Source organism: Equus przewalskii, chromosome 22 (genome assembly GCF_037783145.1).
Source record: "Equus przewalskii isolate Varuska chromosome 22, EquPr2, whole genome shotgun sequence".
NCBI lineage: Eukaryota > Metazoa > Chordata > Mammalia > Perissodactyla > Equidae > Equus > Equus przewalskii.
The window spans coordinates 261,006-277,793 of NC_091852.1; the positions used below are offsets into that span (position 1 = coordinate 261,006).

Consider the following 16,788-nt stretch of genomic DNA (forward strand, 5'->3'; position numbering starts at 1 on the left):
TGCACATGGATTGGAAGAATAAACATAGCTAAAATGTCCATACTACCTAAAGCAATCTACAGATTCAATGCAATCCCAATCAGAATCCCAATGACATTCTTTACAGAAATAGAACAAAGAATCCTAAAATTCATGTGGGATAACAAAAGACCCCGAATTGCTAAAGCAATCCTGAGAAAAAAGAACAAACCTGCGGACATCACAATCCCTGACTTCAAAGCATATTACAAAGCTACAGTGATCAAAACAGCATGGTACTGGTACAAAAACAGGTGCACAGATCAATGGAACAGAATTGAAAGCCCAGAAATAAAATCACACATCTATGGACAGCTAATCTTCAACAAAGGAGCTGAGGGCCTACAATGGAGAAAAGAAAGTCTCTTCAACAAATGGTGCTGGGAAAACTGGACAGCCACATGTAAAAGAATGAAAATTGGCCATTCTTTTTCACCGTTCACAAAAATGAACTCCAAATGGATCAAAGACCTAAAGATTAGACCTGAAACGATAAGTCTTCTAGAAGAGAATATAGGCAGTACGCTCTTTGACATCAGTATCCAAAGGATCTTTTCAGAAACCAGAACTCCTCAGATGAGGGAAACAATAGAAAGAATAAACAAATGGGACTTCATCAGACTAAAGAGCTTCTTCAAGGCAAGGGAAAACAGGATTAAAACAAAAAAAACAACCCACTAACTGGGAAAAAATATTTACAAGTTATTTATCTGACAAAGGCTTAATCTCCATAATATATAAAGAACTCACACAGCTCAACAACAAAAAAAATTAAAAAATGGGCAGGGGAGACGAACAGACATTTCTCCAAAGAAGATATATGGATGGCCAATAGGCACATGAAAAGATGTTCATCATCACTAATCATCAGGGAAATGCAAATCAAAACTACACTAAGATATCACCTTACATCCATTGGAATGGCAAAAATAACCAAAACAAAAAGTGACAAATGTTGGAGAGGTTGTGGAGAAAAAGGAAACCTCATACACTGTTGGTGGGAATGCAAACTGGTGCAGCCACTATGCAAAACAGTATGGAGATTTCTCAAAAAATTAAAAATAGAAATACCATATGACCCAGCCATCCCACTATTGGGTATCTATTCAAAGAACTTGAAATCAGCAATTCCAAAAGTCCCATGCACCCGGGTGTTCACCACAGCATTATTTACAATAGCCAAGACATGGAAGCAACCTAAGTGCCCATCAACAGATGATTGGATAAAGAAGATACGGTGTTTATATATATATATATATATATATATATATATATATAACACAATGGAATACTACTCAGCCATAAAAAAGGATAAAATTGTCCCATTTACAATAACATGGATGGACCTTGAAGGTATTATATTAAGTGAAATAAGCCAGATAGAGAAAGACGGACTCTGTATGACTCCACTCATAGGTGGAAGTTAAACATAGAGACAAAGAGAATTGATTGGTGGTTACCAGGGGAAAGGGAGTGTGGGGGGAGAGCACAAAGTGTGAAGTGGTGCACCTACAACATGACTAACAATAATGTACAACTGAAATTTCACAAGGTTGTAAACTATCATAAACTTAAGAAAAAGTTAAAAAATATATAAAAAATAAAAAAATAATCAGACCAAAGAGACACATTTTGAGGTGGCCAATTCTGATCCCCCACAATAGTCAAAGACTATATAGAAACATATTTTAGACCAGAGTCAGGAAACTCTTTCTGTAAAAGGTCAGAACGTAAACGTTTTCAGTTCCCTGAGTCATATGTTCTCTGTTGCAACTACTCGGCTCTACTCTTGTAGCACAAAAGCAGCATGGACGGTACTTACATAGATGGGTGGGACTATGTTCCAATAAAAATGTATTTACAGAAAAAGGCTACTGGTCAGATTTGGCCTATAGTTTACTGACCCCTGATTTAGACTCTATCAGAGAAATAGGACCTGAGATGAGCATCTCAGAGGAAGAGGGAAAAACGGGTGGATCAGTCTTTGGTTAGTGTGGCCACTTGAATAATCACAACCTTATTTCTTGCTGGTGATTATTTTAACATATTAAAACTACAAATAAGATTTATGACATATCCCATGAATATGTGAGAAAATAAAGGAGTTACATTTAATAATAGAATGGCTTTATTCATTTAAAAATATTTTTAATACAAGATTTGCCATAGTCATAATTCATTCATGAGGAGCAATTGCCAAATACGAAAACAGTGTTATAGAAATCCACAGGCAGAGTGAAGGAAGGCCTAGAAGGAAATAAGAAAACCCTCATAGAACATGTGCAGTGCAAGTGTGCCCCTGTCATGCACAGAGGTCTTAATTTTCAAATCACCATGGAATATTCTGGAAAACCACATTCACCCCAAAACCTCAACAAAGGCTCTCTTTCTCATTCATGTCCCCTCTAGCAACTAAAAATTTACTGAGCAGTGAGGCAAATAAAGAAGTCTGGAAAATTTGACGGAAGATCAGAAAGCTTTATTTTAATATTAGGTACACTGACGTTCTAATGAAATCCTGGCCTTACAAAAAGAACTTGTTTCTGAAAAGTTGATTTGAGGAGTCCATTGAAACACAAAGGCTTGGGTAGAGAGTGCTGCTGGCTCAGATTGTATGACAGAGCAACTTGTCTCCCAAAGGTCACTGCACTGTCCCTCATGATGACATTAAACTTCAGTGTCCTAGAGGTTAGGGAGAAAAGTACTCTCTGTTTTATTGTGAAACTGAAATCCAGGCAGATTCGGCTACAGTCACTAGTCACAGCCATTGCCATCATTCTCAAAATGACTTTCATTTCTAGAGGCGAAAACAAAAGTGAAACTGAGGAACTGGCCACCTGGCAGCCTTCACTTCCACATGGCCAATGCCCCTGCTCTACCCCCAGTATATTCATGCACTGCATAATGATGTTTCAGTCAATGACAAACGACATATACAACCGTAGTCCCATAAGATTAGTACCATAGAGCCTAGGTGTGTGGTAGGCTACACCACCTAGGTCTGTGTAAGTGCACTCTATGACATTCACACAAAACTGAAACCATTTAACGATGCATTTCTCAGAACACATCCCCGTCATTAAGCATCTGACTGTACATATATTTCCTTTATAGTTGAATCTCCATCCAAATATCCCAAAGATGTCAGTTGATAAATATTAATATATCTCTTACCCCCAATTAAGTATTTACAGTTTCAAAGAGGACTTTTAAAGACCAAAGGGTCTTTAAGGCCCTGGTGATGATTCTGTAATAGTCAAACTTGAAGCATCACCAGTGATGAAATTAGTTTATATGGGACAGGGAAACAGCTTCTTCCGAAACTAAACCTGACTATCAGCTTCCCAAACACTTAGGAAACAGTCTTTGTCAATTAAGCTAATAGTGGAAAACCAGCAGTCTGTTCACCATATCAAACATGTTTCTCACAAACTGTTATGCACTATAAGTTATCAAGGGATGTGGTTAATTAAGTTTCTCTAAGTATGTTTACCTAAAGCCTCACTCACAGGAATCTGAAATGAAACAAGAAGCACACATCTCTTGGTCGCCCACTCTATTTATTATATGGTGCTAGATGCTGGGAACACTAAGAAATATAAGACATGACACGGTTCCTGCCCTGAGGGAGTTTTCATGATCAAAACAAAAATACATAGTAAAGCAAATCATCACTTGGATAGCATAAATCCCCACCAAAAATGCGATAACACACTCATCAGAATCACCCCATTTTTTACTGATTTTCCACTATATTTAGAATAAAGATAAGACTTCTTCATAGGACCTATAAAAACCCATATGCCCTACATGACAGCCTTTTCTCTGCCATAAGTCCACTTGCTCTCTCTGCTCCAGACATATTTCAGTCCCTTGTTCTTACCATACTCCCTCCCACCCCAGAGCCTTTGAACAGGCCTTTTCCTGAGCCTGGAAGGCTCTTCATTCCACTTTTCCCCTAGATAATTCCTTTTCATAATCAAAACTCAGGTGAGTTGTCACTTTCAATCCCCACCACGTGCTTTCATTGCCCCCATATGCCTATCCTTCTTGGTATTTTTCACTGTAGCAAATCCTTTATCCATTACATAATTACTTAATTAGTATATTTCTCTCTACTCAAAGCTCCATGAGGCAAGGGTCATGTCTATTGTTTGCTTATCACTGAATTGCTAACACTTAACATACAATAGGGCTTCAACAGATATTTGTCTCAATAAATGGATGAATGAATGAATATGTAGACTTATATAAATAAGTTAATCCATATTTTTATTTGATAATAACCATTTAATATATAGTTATTAAAAGTCTAAAGTTCACTCAGCAAGTATTTATGAAATCCCCACCATGTACCTGGCACTCTGCCGGCACTGTAATGCAGAGATGAAGACACTGTCCCTGTCATTGCTGCCCCCTGAGAGAGACAGATGAGTAAACAAATAATTACAACACGACACACATTGTAGGTAAGAGAAATCCAGGCGCGATGAGAACACAGAGGCAAGAATTAACTCTGCCTCGGGAAGTGGCAGAAGACAGACTTCTAAGGAGGTGGCCTTTGAGCTCTTGTAGAAGAAATAGAAGTGCAATGGGCAAACTAGTGAGAGAAGCCGTTCTATGCAGAAGATGGAATGTGAAAAAGTCAACAGTCCTGAAGAGCTAGGAATATCCTGGAAGAGCAGATAGTGAGGCACCACTGTGCCCGAGAGTGTGTGGGAAGGGAATGAGTTGAGATGGGGTGGAAACTGTGGGCTGAGGTGAAGAGAGGAGGACACGATAAATCTGAGGTAAGAACAACACACCCAAGTGGGACTGAAAGGCAGTTAGCGGGATGTACAGATAAAGGTTGGGGAAGGTGATCAGAAAGAGAGAAATGCCTTCACAGGAATGATGGGGGATGCGTGGGAATCAGGGACTCCCGTCTCTGGTCACCTTTTCAAAATCATACTTCATAGCACAGTGTTTCCCACATTTCCCTAAGGAAAACAGTCACGTGGCTGTTAAAATGCACATTCCAGGGACATATCCCAACCCCCCAAATCAGCATCCCCAAAGGAGAAGCCTGGAAATCTCATGTTTAACCAACACCCCAGGTAAGTCTTAGTATCAGGGAAGCTTGAGAAACATTTTCAAAGGGAACTCCCATTCCTCCCTCAGGTGAGCTCAGCATCCTTTCCCAGCTCTGTCTGTTGGCCTGGCAGGGATGTGGCTGTCCAAGAAAACATCAACTTCCATTAGGAATTAACATAATGACCTTTTTCCCAATATAATGATAAAGCATGACTGTGCTGGCACATGGAAAATACAAGTGTAGTCATCATATCTTTGGGAGAATTGCACATGCAACTGGAGGAAAACTTCAGCCAATTATGCCCAAAAGCTAGAGAAACTGGATGCTGTGCAGAAGGAAGAACTCCTGCCATGCATGTGGAGTCTATGGGTGATTTCTTAGGCCTCCAAATCCATTTGCTTCTCCCCAAATGACTAACAATTAAATCACCAGTTGAGGTCCCAAGAGCTGTGTGGCCGACTACAGAACAAATGAAATTTCTCCAGCACTTAGTGGTCGGGCTTTTCACTGACAGAGAATGCAGAAAGGATGTATACACACATCACACAGCCAGTCTGAGTTTGCCTCACCCCCTGTACAGGAGAAACACTCTTTCTGTGCTATTGAGAAATTAGTGTTCAGAGTTTGAGTTGGTCATTCTCTTATCATGTGGATAGCAACCCTCAAGCTCACACACTTCCTGTGACCAGCTGGGTCACCGCTCGACGGTCCGTGATGCAGCTATAAATGGAAACTTGGTGCTGAACCATTGCTAAGGGAAAGCTGTTTGCCTGCTTGGGAAGCCAGCTGGGTAACTGCCTTCAACCTCAGAACTCACTGAAAAGCAACGTGGTAGAATCTTGTGTTGAATATATAGTTTCCTTCATGAGTTTAGCTGGATAAATTCATATCTCTGTGCCTCAGTTTCCTCACCTGTGATTCATCATAAATGACGAATTTTAACCTGTATCATATGATACTATAAAAATAAAAGATGTTTTTAAGAGTTTGCGTGACAGGATACCCAAATTACTTGTTGGCATGAAGCCATATTTAAATGGAAGCCTTTTGTTCCAGTGGGCAAATACGTATAATCTCTTATTTTTCTCATTTTTAAATCAGATTGAATGAAACTAAATTTAAATAGGCACCCTATTTGAGGCAATAGCAAATTGCTGGGGAGGAAAATGTTTGTTCAAAAGCAGAACACCTGAGAGGTAAATACTATTATGTCTGTATTTTATATCTCTTTCCTAACAACATCTGAATGTAAGAGAAGATGCTCTTAATAAAAGATGACTTGTTTTCCAAAATGTTGTACTGTTGGTTTGGTAAAAGAGGTTCCAAGTAAGGAGAGCTATGAAAATGGAGAGGAAAAAAGAGTAATTCCTGCGTGTTACAGAGCTGTGGACAGACTTCCAAAAATACCAAAATTTGTACTTGGTAGGCCAAACAAATGTATTTAAATGAGGATCTCAGGAAATGCTGGGCATTGCTTTGTCAATGGCCATCTCTAAATTTTACGGATATCATGTCCACTCACAATATGATCCATGGAGTTTTCTGAGGTTTCTTGCCCATTGGTCCAGAGTGGAATTTCTCATACAGTTTTTACAATGAATGATGATAAGAATTATACAGAAAAAATGAAATAGGAGGGTCATGTTCAGAACCCAAGTATATATGGACACTTGATTTATGACAAAAATAAAACTATGAGAAGTGGGGGAAGAATCATCATTACAATAAATACTGCTGGAACAACTGGATATCTGACAGAGGGAAAATCATGTTGAATCAAAATGTTAGATAAAAAGTAATTCACATTGTGTATTTGACATCTCATAGTCTACAGCAGTGCTTCTCAAACTGTTGCCCATGGACCACTTGCATGCAAGTCACCTGGGTGATACTTACAGATATAGAATCCTGAGCCTGCCTTACACTTGTTGATTCTCTAGGAGTGAGACCTAAGAGTCTGTATTTTTATCAAACTCCCCTAGATGATTTTTAGTACACTACAGCTGGAGATTCACCAACAGAGTGTCTTGCAGTTAGAAAAACAATTATCTGAATTCCATCTCTGCCACTTATGGGAAAATTAATTCATCTGCCTAATGTCATTTTTCTCATCAGTAAAGTGGTGATAATAATGACCCCATAGGTAGGTTGTGATGATTGAATGAGATAAAGCATATATAGTGCTTAGCATAGTCCTAGTTCATAGTAAACACTCAACAAATGCTAAAACTACTCTCCGTATCCAGTAAACCTACTAGAAATAAAGTGTTTTCAATCACAAACAAAAATTTTTAATTACAATTTTGTACTAGTGTTACTGTATATAAAGGACAGTGCCTTAGTCAAGCATATTGACACGTAAGTGGAGAGTATTCGATCTTGAGATCTTGTTTGGAGGTACTACCTGGAGAACAGAGTTATTCATTCATTCACCCCACCAAAGAAATTGTGGTCCCATCCCTAAGATGCACCTTCAGGACTTGTGCATGTGATGCAGAGAGGGACATCCGCCCAGTGACCCTGATGTGCTAAATCACCTTGGTGATCATGCAATGGCAGATTAATTCATTCAGCAAACATTTCCTGGAAGACCATGATGTTCCAGGCGCTGTACCAGATGCTGAGCATTAAGAAGAAAAAGATATGGTCCTTCTCCTCCAGTTGCGCATAGTTTATGAGATATTTCAGTGGATCATCTTCACATTTGTGTGTATTACACACGCAACCGAATTTTTTACACATTACCCAATGTTTTGTTAAATGGCTAGAAAATTGGAAAAGCCTGATTTTTATGGATAGGGTATTATGGCTATTCTTTCTGGATCAGGGATAAAACAAAGATATTAACCAATAAATGCACCTAGCTTCCTCTCCTCCTCCTGTCCCCCAAAGCAAACACTTTTCTTTGGAACTTTGAAGACATCACTCCAGTTCCTTCTAGCATCGAGCACTGCTGATAATAAGTGGGATGCAATGAAGGAAGGAAGGAAACCACTCTGGTGAGATAAAAGCTACCTCACCGCCTCTCCGGTCTGTACCTTCCTCTGCTTGCTCTTCAGCACTGAGGGGCTAGCTATCAGTGCTGAGAAGCAGACAGCCACTTCGGAAAGTAAGGCACAGAGTTTATGAGTCTTGGCCCAACGGTGCCCAGAGAGTCCTAACCAGGAACACCTGAGATGCAGAGGAGACACTTTGCAGAGACAGTCTGGACTGGGTTCCTAGGGCTGCCATAATGGAGTTCCACACACTGGGTGGCTGAAACAACAGACATTGGTTATTGTGCAGTTCTGGAGGCTAGAAATTCAACAGCAAGGTGTCGGCAGGGCCGCGCTCCCCCTAAAGGCTCTTGGGAAGAATCTGTTCCATGTCTCTCTCCAGCTTCTGGTGGATGCCAGCAATTCTCGACATTCATTGGCTTGAGGCTGCAGCACTCCAATCTCTGCCTCCATCATCACATGGCCTTCTTCTCTCTGTGTCATTTCTTATAAGGACACCAGTCCTGGGATTAAGGGCTCATTCTACTCCAAGATGTTCACCTAAATTTGACTAATTACATCTGCAAAGACCCTATTCCTAAATAATGACATTCTGAGGTTCCAAGTGGATATGAATGTGGAGGAGACACTATCCAACCCAGTCCCGGCTCAGTAGAGTTTGTCTTAGGAGGAGAAGGTGATGAGGGTTAGCTGAAGTGCAGGCAGGAGAAGGGAGGAAAGGCAGGGAGACAGAAAGAGGCACACTCAGCCTCCAGCAGCACTGAACCACTCAGGGTTGCCTTCCCACACGTTCCTCCCTTCACTAACAGGGCCCACGTATCCATCAGGCACAAGAAGCACGGGGCCAAGGTACTTGCAGGGACCCGTGAAAATGTTTCCATCTCCTTTAAAGTCTAAAGAAAATCCAACCTGGATTATATTCATACTTACATCAACTCAGTCATGAAATACAATTTTTAATATATGTTTTATGGAAGAGAGGGCCCAGGAGAGGCCAAAGGGCCCAGGGCTCATGGAAGTCCTGATGCAGCCCTTGGCACTGATGTCCACACTCACACTCTGCCTGAAACTTCCCCTCTCCCGTCATCTGTCTCACCCTTCAGGACTCAATGTAGAGTCACTGTCTTGGGGAAACATTCCTTGATAACCACCCTCCTATCTCCACCACTCCCTCCCCTCGGGTACTCACACCCAGCTTGGTTTATCTGCTCCTCATGTGCAGAGCTCTGTCACCACCTATTTCTATGGAGTCCCTCAGAGACTAAATACCAGGGATCATTGTACAGCAGAAGCTCTTGATGCCCCGCTCAGATCCTTTGTCAGGGGGGTTCACTCATCCCCCAGATATCAGAGGGTTGGCTGCTACTGGTGCATGCCTCAAGTCTCCAGAGGACCTGTCCTTGCCTGACAGGACTGTCTGGGCCGCTTGGGGATTTACATTAGCCTCCACCCATCCCACCCCCAGGGGGGTCCATAGACATCAGTGACTGGTCCAGGGGTCTGAGAGCCCAGCCCTCCTGTGATGGGCGAATAACCTGCACATACAGTTCACTCTCCAGGTGACCCCTGAAATCACTGCATTGCCCTGCATCTTCCCCTGCCCTGTTCTGTTCCCCCCACCCCTCTTTAGAGTGTTCCCTCAGTAGACCACTTGCATTAGAATTCCCACCTCAGTGTCTGCATCTAGGGAGCATGAACTAAGATTTTGAATCCCCATGACTGGCAGTAACACTTGGCAAAAATTCTCTAATAAACAAAACATTGAATGAATAAACAAATAAACAAATGAAGGAGTAAATGTTAGAGAGACATGGAAGCAAGTATCAAAAACTTACTCAGGCCTTTACAAAGGCTGAACTGGTAATAAAAGAACTTTAGCACTTGATCAACTAAAGACTTGAACAGAGAGAGAACAGATAGGGATGTCATTCTTGAACAGCAGCACCAGACAGTGTGTTTGCTCACAAAAACTGGGGAAGAGTCTAAAAATTAGACCTGTGGAACAATGCCTACTGTGTGCCAGCAAGTCACTGTCACTACATCAACAGACTAAGATGATATTAAGCCATCAAAACTGATAGAGGTTTCCTTAAATTCTCTCTGACTCAATTGGCCCAGCGGGGATGAGATGAGTTGCAAGCATGGATTATGAGGTTGGTTCAGATGAACTTTTGTGAACAGTGATCTGTTAATGAAAGGGCTGCCTTTGAAGACCTGGTACCTTGCAATGGTACCTGGAGAGCCTAAAGGTGTGGTCCACTGGAGCCAGTGCTCAAAGCTGGGAAAATGAGAGGAAATTTCACAGCATGGCATTTCTATCACAGATTCAGTTCTCTGGAGCTGAAGAGGTTCCTCTCAGCCTCTGCAGCAGTTGCAGAGCCGAGCAGATGGCAGGGGAGGGTATGACTACATGATGAAGTTTCAGCTGCAAAAGGCAATTCCTAGAATGATAATTCAGATACTCATTTCCCTCAACACTTTTCATTTTGGCAGAGGGTTCATGAACCTTTTTAGGAAAATGAGAGGAAGTAGTGCATTAGAGTGAGGCATCCTGTGTTTGGTTAGGTTCTGTGGAAGCAAACACCACTGAATCCAGTGCTTCCCTTGTGTTGGCTGTTCCCAAGGCAGAGGGCAAGACTTGTTTGTAAATTAAATAATACCAGACAGCTAAAGCTTAGGGCCTGCAATATAACAGACCTCCAGCACACGAAGAAACTGCTAACTGCATTCTGACACTAGCATATGATGGTTCCGGCTAAGTTGCTCTAACCCCAGCTGGCATCAACAGACCCTGGCATTTCCGGCTATATCCTACAAAGAAACAGTGAGGTTGTAGAAAAAGCATAATCTGGACTCAAATTCTGCCTCTAATACTACGTAACTGTGTGGTCTTGAACAAATTACTTTTCCTGTGTGAGCCTGTTTCCACAAATGTAAAATGGGGGAAGGTGAGGGAAGGGATAATAGCAACCTCAAAGGACTTTTGTAAGAACCAGTGTGATAATGTACATAAAAGTAACTGGCAATACATAGTAGACTTAAACTGGTATCAGTTTTCCTTCGTTTCTATTCTGCCTAGCTTGGAAGAAGTTTATGTCAAAATAGCTCTCATTCTCTGGGTCATGTACAATTTTTCCTTTATCTTCAAGAAACTTTAATAGTAAAAGTTTGTTTTCCTTGAATTTCCATAGCCCTCATTCTGTGTGAATTAGGCAGTGAGGTTCAGCTTTGGGGATTTTAGTTTTGATCTTTTACAATGTGTGTATAACAGAAACCGTAAATGTTACCGCACCAGGTTCATTTTTGCCTGCCGCCCAGAAAGCCAAACACTGAGATGACGAGACTGCAGCAGAGAGAGGGTTTTAATCACAAGGCAGCCATGCAAGGAAATGAGAGAATGAGTCTCAAATCTGCTTGCCTGAATATAGGGACTCAGGGATATTTATGGGGTCGGGGGCAAGGTGGTCTGAAATATGGAGAGAGGTGATTGGAGGTGAGGAGAGGTGAGGTAATGATGATCTGCACGAGCATAGTCAGACTCCATGGCTCTTCATAGGACCCATGCTCACAAAATGGCGGCATTAGCATGATCTGAGTGTGGAGTTTTAGCCTCTTGACGTCAGGAGGTCGCCTATCGGACATCTGCGTGGGCCCAGTTGATGAGTTGGTGGTCTCAACCGGCCTGAAGTGGACAAAGGGGTTCTAATTCCTGAAAAACAGCTCAGACACCTATTACACAGTGACCCAGGCTCCAGGGAGATGTTATCTATAGGAGCCTATTGGGAGTCAGGTAGCAAATTGTCTAAGCAGCACAGTTAACAATGGGTGGGTTAAACAGCTAAAAGCTATAATCAGTAATTGCAAAAAGGAAAAAAAATCTTTAGTTCCTAGCTACTTAGTCATCAATGGCTAAATGTTTGCCAGTTTCAATCCCCCTATTCTTTGGTCATTCTTAACTCTTGAGGGGTTCAGGGCAATGACTGATCTAGCTACTTCCTGCTGAATTGGGGCTTAGATCTGGGTTAGAGGATGAAACTGTTTAGCACTCATTTGGAAATATTCTCTTGTTCCTGGCTTCAGGTTGACATTTTGCATTATTAGAATTTTGTACCTTGCTCAACAGTTTTGGAACAATATTTAAAGGCACATTTTACAATCAAGTATTGAACCAGAAGGATAAGGAGTATAGACAACCCAAATTTTACAAGTCCCTGAAAAATAGACCTTATCCCAGTGGGGCCTCCATCTAATCTCCAGGTGGGGGCAGACACCTGGTCTCAGCTCCTGATAACTCAGTTCCTTTTGTTTTACTGGATATGTGTTGGAGACTGGAGCAACTCCCTATGCCCTGATCTTTCAGTTGTCAATGATGATGGCTTCCAGCATAGACTCTCTGCCTGGGGGTCATCACATCCCTGAGGAACTCAAAAGAACAAAATTATCAACTTATAGCAGCTGGGGGGGGGGGGTGCTACAAAATCTACAGCGCATGTCTGGGTTAGTTAATCAGAGGTCACTCAAAGTTACAATATGGTTTCTTTTCTATAATATGGCTTCCCTTATGTCAACCTTGTGTTGAACCAGTATCATAAATGTATTTAATACTCAGAAGCTATAAATGTATTGTCTTTTAATGAGAACTTTTAATTCTGTTTAAATTACTCAAATGCAGCAAAAGTTTTACCAGTTGAGATTATTTCTGTGGTAAATAGCAGAAAAGCTATTCAACTGGCTTAAACAATTAAGGGAATTTAGTGCCTCCTGTAACTGAAAAGTCCATGGGATGTTCATGGCTTAGTGCAGGCATGGTTTGGTCCAGGCTCTGGCTCAATTTTTCTGCAGTTCTCTCAGTTCTGTCTGCCTTTAAATGTTGGCTTTGTTCCTGGGCTGATCTCATAAACTGACTGCCAGCAGCATTCACGATGGCTCCACATTCACATCCAAGGGCAGAGTGAAGGCCAAGCCAGTTTTTAGAACCATCATAAAAAAGTCCCAAGCTTCACTCTCTTTGGACTATCCAGATACAGTCTCTGTAGCTAGGGGAAAGCTGTGCTCTGATTGGCTTAAACCATATAAATCACTATGACAAGGAAATTGGATTATTCTGACCAAGCAGGGCCCTCCTCTAGATCTGAAGATAAGGTTCACCCCTCCTAAACTTCATGGTTCTCACTCAAGGAAGCTGAAAAGCCTGCAGGGCAAGAGGGGAGGGAGTGGTTGCCTAAGCCCAGAGAGAGACGGACCTGACCTCCTCTCTGATCTGCTGGTGCCTTGGACATCAGCAGGCACAGAAAGTGCTGGGCAAACATTCAGCACATATATTTCGATTTCTAAATTCTGGAAAATATAGTTGTGATTGATATATAAAATACTCAAATCACATAAAACCAGTGATAAAGTCAAATTTCCCCATTGAGTCACTTGGCAAAAATGGAATTATATTCCTCAAGGAGAAAAAATTAACCTCAGGCCAAGAAAATCAGGATTAAGAGTATACAAATGTATTTAAACACAAATGTCAGTCACCTAAATTAATATAGATAAACATATGATAAAAATTAATCACCAAAACAAATCTGGAAATAAAAATGCTGAAAATGAAAGCTGAAGACACAGTGATCCCATGTGAGCTCACAAACGGAGGCCACGGCCTCCACTTCACCCACACAGACATGTCTACACAAACCATTAAAGTACCAGCTCTTCTTATATCTTTGCTAAAACAGGCCCTCAATGGTACCTTTTCTGACATCTGCAGTCTAAAATCAAGACAAAATCATCTGTACTCCTAGGAAAACAGAAAGCTTGTGTCAACAAAAATAATCCATAACCAATCTATAAATGAAAATTTGGGTGAGTTTATTCTGAGCTGAAATCTGAGGACCATGGCCCAGGGCCTTTCTTCCCAAAGGAAGAAAGGGCACCAAAGAAGTGAGGTATACAGAGTGGTTATATACCCCCAGAGAGGATGCTTTACATATGATTGAAATGTCCCCCCCACAATAGTCACAAGATTGCCCTGTCAGCACAGCGCTTGATGGACACAGCAGGTAGTGGGTCTGCTATCTCAGCAGGTGTAGCAGAAGGCAAGCCTATTGTCCTGAGCTGGGCGGTCACAGGTGAGCACAGCAATCAGTTCCTAGCCTAAGGAAAGATGCTTAATCCTTATGGGAATGCCAACATCGGAAGGGGAAGGGAAGTTACACCTTTATCTCAAGGGCCTTTGTTCTTGCCATAGGGAATATCTAAAGCAGATATACAATGCATGCTCAATGGCCACAGTCAGGCCCTTTTGGAAAGACAAGGTCAGGCCGAATTAGGTTTACACCAAATGGCTTCCTCATATTCTCAAATATATCCTATTACTTGCCATTTTTTATTTGTCACTTGGTCCTTCTTAGCATCTCAAAAGATCATTTTTCCCCTTTGCATGCTTTTCCCATTACTCTCTGCATTCTTATTTTGTGATCTTAAAGTGGGCTGCCTAAACTTCCCACATCTTTGTTCTTTCTCAATGATGAGATAGGGAAGCAAGATTTGTTCAACTAACTCTTCCCCAAACCTGCCCTCCAGGTGGTTCCCACATTCCAATCATCTAAGCCTCTTTCTCTTTCTAAATTCAATTCAGTGCAGAGTTCTGTGTTCTTCCATTGCTCTGGAAAACCTTCTTCCCTGTCCCCACAATACACACACACATACACTCACACACACCACACTCACACACACACACGCACACACTCCCACTCCCTTCATTGTCCCAGAAAATCCTTCAAGGTCCAGTTTAAATGTCATCTCTTCTCTCAGCCCCTCACTAATCTCACCCCGTACTGCAGCCCCCCCCCCCACCCCGAGTCTGGCCAATATAATTAAACATCCCCTCTCCTCTGCTCACCTGGTACTTGGTCCCCAAATTTTATTATGGTCTTTTCACCTACGTTACAGTCAGCTTTTCTGGTGGTCATCTTCCCATTAGATTTTTAGATCTTGGAGGCAGAAACTGTGCCATTTATCTCCATATCTCCAGTGGCAGAGGAAGAAGGTTCATAATTTATACTGAAAGAAAGAAAAAAAAATCTGAAAAGGTTTTCAAGATGTCTTAAAGGTTTTGTAAGCAATAGAAGTAACCCCCACGCCCTCCCCTCTGCTCCACTGGTACATCGGGGCCAGGCCACAAGGAGATAGACGGCAGACATCTGGGCTGCCCACTTGGACACTGGCTTCCCACTTGACCCAGAAATCAGGTCAAGGCCACCTCAGGATCCCTTTAACACAAATACAAGAGCAACATGTAATAAATTAAAACCTCCTTTTGCCACTTAATCCTAAGCCAAGTTCTATAGGTCAAGTTGCCTTAAAATGAGAGGTGGCTGTTTATTAATATCTTCCTGTTTATTAATGAGCAGTGAGGTGGCTGTGTTTACGAAATGAGCTGTTGCCACATTTACACAGTTATAAATAAAGCAAACTGCAAGGAGATTAGCAATGGAAGATCAAGATTTTATTTGTTTTAATGAGGACTCTCCCAGTTGCTTCATGCTTAATGGCAAAGTCATGACTGTACCCCAAGGTCTAGTTAGCCTAGACTCAGTGGCTGTCACTGATGTGGGGTCGGTGAGCCAAGGAGTCGAAAGAAAGATTTCTTGGACTCTCAAGATCTGGCAGTAGTGCTCTTTTATTTAGAGAATAGTGTGGAATAGCATGGGGATAGGACCCACGGGCAGTCAGAGCTGCTGTGTGGGGACAGGACCCACGGGCAGGAGGAGCTGTTGCTACCATCGCTGCTGCTGCCACCATGGGGACAGGACCCATGGGCAGTCAGAGATGCTGCTGGCATGGGGAGCTGCTGCTGCTAACCTGGGTGGAGAGTAAGGCTAAATTTAAGGCATAGGTATGTGAGTTATCTCTTCACAAGACAAAGGAAAGAATATGTAAAAAAGTTGTTCAAATGGTATCAGTGCTGGTAGGGTCTGGTTATTGGGTGGTCCTATAACTTTTAGATAAGAATCAAACCAGATTGAGTAAATGGCAGAAGCCACCACTTAAATATTATCCTCAGCCAAAGACAAAGGAGGATGTTGGGGGGGGCGGGGGGGGCGGTCAGTTACATGAGGTTGCCAGACAGTAAACAACTTAAGTTCTTGCCTTTGGCATCTTTGGCATTAAGAGTTCCCAGAGATAAGGCCATCCCGCCTTCCTCCTGGCACAGAAAGGGAGGCATCTTTACAGATGGAGGTTTCCCTTACAAATGTAAATGTTTCCCAACAAAGGGCAAGCAAACTCTGCTCCTCAGAGGTGCTTTTATTAAAAGTAACCAGCCCCCTTCTCATCTGCAGTTTTAAAAGTAACCAGCCTAAAATAATCCTCATCATCACCAGCCCCATTAATGCCGCAGCAGGCTCAGTGGAGCTGCTTACAAATGAGGGAGGAGAACAATGTCATTTTGCTTTTAACAGACACAGTTCTGAAGTCTTTGAGTTTCCTTTGCAGTCAGATAGACAGACCCAAGGGCAAGAAGAGAAATTTCTGAGTATGAACCTTCAGGAGTTCCTTTCTGGCCCACTCTTCCCCTTGAATCATGTCTACTATTGATAAATAAATGAAAAGCAATAGGATATACTGGAGTATATGAGGAAGCCATTTCATTTAAAACTAATTTGGCCTGACCTTGTTTTTCTAGAAAGGCCTGACATGGCCTGTTGA

The 16,788-nt window shown here is 41.9% G+C and overlaps 1 long non-coding RNA gene across 1 annotated transcript in view; it reads right to left on the reverse strand.

Moving 5' to 3' along the window:
• Positions 1-2,475: 2,475 nt before the first annotated feature.
• LOC103542166 (uncharacterized) overlaps positions 2,476-16,788 on the reverse strand; it is a 31,942-nt gene continuing 17,629 nt past the window's right edge. Inside the window, exons 2-3 of the long non-coding RNA XR_542647.2 lie at positions 14,981-15,141; positions 2,476-2,700 (exon numbers count right to left, since the gene is read on the reverse strand). This is a non-coding gene — a long non-coding RNA (uncharacterized lncRNA). The remainder of the gene's footprint in view (positions 2,701-14,980; positions 15,142-16,788) is intronic.